Consider the following 3,068-nt stretch of genomic DNA (forward strand, 5'->3'; position numbering starts at 1 on the left):
AAAGGGGTGGAGCTGGGGGAAGGAGACGTCAGCCAATCCCCTACTTACAACCCGCCCTTTCCCGAGGTCTAGCCGTGCACAGGGCAACTCTTACTTATCATTGGTTTTCGCTGTTGTCAGTCAAAGTTATCCGCGTCGGCTGAGAGGAGGAGGGTGGGCCGAGGCACGCAGGAGGGGTGGAGGAAAAAGGAGTAGGAGGAGAGATACTGTCACGTGACAAAGAAGCAGGACTTAGGTGCCGGATCTCAAGTTCTCCAGTGTTCATCCCTATGGCCTGCTGTACTCCAGGAGGTCGGAACCTGTCCTTCTTTCTTCTGTTTTTTACCCTTTATATTGGATTTGCAATTATAATTTATGTTTTCTGTCACGTCTATTTTCCAAAAGGATTTGAAGCAGCTACATCAGTTAATGGACTATTTAAACTGGCAACAGTCGCGTGTCTTGGGAACCAGGGGCTCTTGGGTCCAGGCGCTGACTCTGTCTTGTAGCGTCTTCATCTTTAATAAGAGTTTGCACTACGTTCCTTAGGTCCCTTAGACTTAATTAAAGATTATATGATACAACTCCAGGGTTGTATGATTAAAAAAATAAAGCTACAAGGAGTAGCTCTTGGGGTGAATTAATGAAAAAGGTGGAGCTTTTCATTGAGCCACACGATTCCTGACAGTCATGGCAAAAAAGAAAATGGCGCTTCCTTTTGCTTCCCCCTTACTTATTGGTAGATAAAAAGGTGACTAGAAACTGGGCAGGAGAGACTGACTATGACCTACCCCTTGATTTTAAGAACACTTGGTGTATCGGGGGCATGGACTACTCCATGAAATGGTTTATTTTCAACGACATTTTAAAAAAAGCTTTAAACTCAAGCACGGAATAAAAGGAGTATTTCCATATGACCAGTTGAATGGGAAAAGTAAATTATACACGAAGCTGGGCATCTCTACCAACCAATTATTTTTTCTTTTAAGTATATAATAAACTTGACATTTTAACTTTCAAAGCTGTTTTGTTATTCAGTTTAACTTTATATTTACAGAAATGTTGGTTAAGCAGGTGCTTTTTATGTAGATGCTTTATGCAAGGTAAGGACATAACATGGAATCTTAACACCTAGAAGGAACTTAAAAAAAAAAAAAAAGGAGGAATCTAAAATGCCTTCATCTAGGTCAATAGCTTTCTGACACTCTCCTTTAAATGGGATTAAAAAGAGGAAAATTTGGAACAAGAATTCTTTTATTACTTTATTTAAAAAAATTTTAGGTCATGTGAACATTAATTTTTTAAATATATTTCCATATGTAAAATGTTGGGAGGGGGAAAAAAGCAAACCAGCAACAACAAAAAAAAAGGTGTAAATATTAAGTTTTGATCCACATTTTGCCTCTATAGTTCTCTCTCTGGATGTCCAACACAAGTTTATTGTAATTGCCTTGAATCACCTCATTGTTGACAAGAGCCAAGTCCATCAGTGTTGATCACATAATCTTGTTTTTACTGTATACAATATTCTCTTGGTTCTTCTCACTTCATTTAGCATCAGTCCTGCTAAGTCTTTCCAGGCTTTTTTGAAATCAGCCTGTGTAAAGGACAGAAACTTTGGAGAAATATACTTAAGGCTCAATATGATTGATTTAGTCCTACAACAAGGTGTTAACTCAGTGGAATTCATAAGACAATGGTTATCTGATTTGGCATGTGAATTCTCTAGTTTCGTATGATAGGTTTAATCTTACAACAAATAATAGTTCCCTAGTGATATAATGATTGGTTTATACTCACTATACTGTAATGATGTGATTGTAATAGAGTATATAGTGGAGTCTATTTTTTCTGGGACTGAGAGAGACGAATTCCATCTTCATCAGCCTCGTGGTGGCTCTCCTGCTTCCTCACTGAGACCAAGGCCCATCTGAAGGGCCTCCAGAAAGCTAACTCGGGCCCCAGGCAAGGAGACAGACTATGAAGGAGACAATAAAGACTTTTGGACTTTATCCCTGGCTATTCTCGTGGTGATTACTCTGTTGAAATGAAGGCTGGTCCCAAGACCCCAGAGAGCTAACCAGAACATTACAAGCCTGCTCATCATTTCTTATAGAATAATAATATTCCATTGTGTTCATATACTATAACTTATTCAGCCATTCCTCAACTGATGGGCATCCATTTACTTTCTAGTTCCTTGCCACTGCAAAAAAAACCCTGCAACAACAAAAAACTGCTACAAACATTTTTGCATATGTGGATCCTTTCCCCTTAATTATAATCTCTAGGAATAAAGACCCAAATCAAAGGCTATGCACAGTTTTATAGTCCTTTGGGTCAGTTCCAAATTGCTCTCTAGAATGGTTGGATCATTTCACATCTCAAACAACAATGCATTAATGTTCCAGTTTTCCCACATCCCCTCCAACATTTATCATTATTTTTTTCTTGTCATTTAGCAATCTGAGAGGTACTCATCATTTCTATTAGAAAAATATTCCATTACTTTTATATACCATAACTTGTTCAGCCATTCCCCAATTTATGGGCATCTACTCATTTTCCAATTCTTTGCCCCACAAAAAGAGCTACTACAAATATTTTTTGCATATGTGGTCCTTTCTCTTCTTTTATGATTTCTTTGGGATACAGATCCAGTAGTATCAAAAGATTTGCACAATTTGATAGCCCTTTGGACATTTATCATTTTCTTTTTTTGTCATAATAGCCAATGTGAGGTAGCATCTCAAGAGTTGTCTTAATTTGCATTTCTCTAATCAATAAGATTTAGAGCAAACATTTTTTCTATATGACTATAGATATAGATAATTTCTTCATCTGAAAATTGTCTGTTCATATTCTTTGTTTATCAATTGGGGAATGAGTTGTATTACTATACATTTGACTAAGTTCGCTATATATTTGAGAAATGAGGCCTTTATTAGAACTTTTAGATATAAAACTTTTCCCCCAGTTTTCTGCTTCCCTTCTAATCTTGGCTGCAATTGTAAAACCTTTTTAATTTAATGTAATCAAAATTTTGCGTTTTATAATGTTCATTATTCCTGGGAGGGCAGAAAAAGTTG

Source organism: Antechinus flavipes, chromosome 2 (genome assembly GCF_016432865.1).
Source record: "Antechinus flavipes isolate AdamAnt ecotype Samford, QLD, Australia chromosome 2, AdamAnt_v2, whole genome shotgun sequence".
NCBI classification, from domain to species: domain Eukaryota; kingdom Metazoa; phylum Chordata; class Mammalia; order Dasyuromorphia; family Dasyuridae; genus Antechinus; species Antechinus flavipes.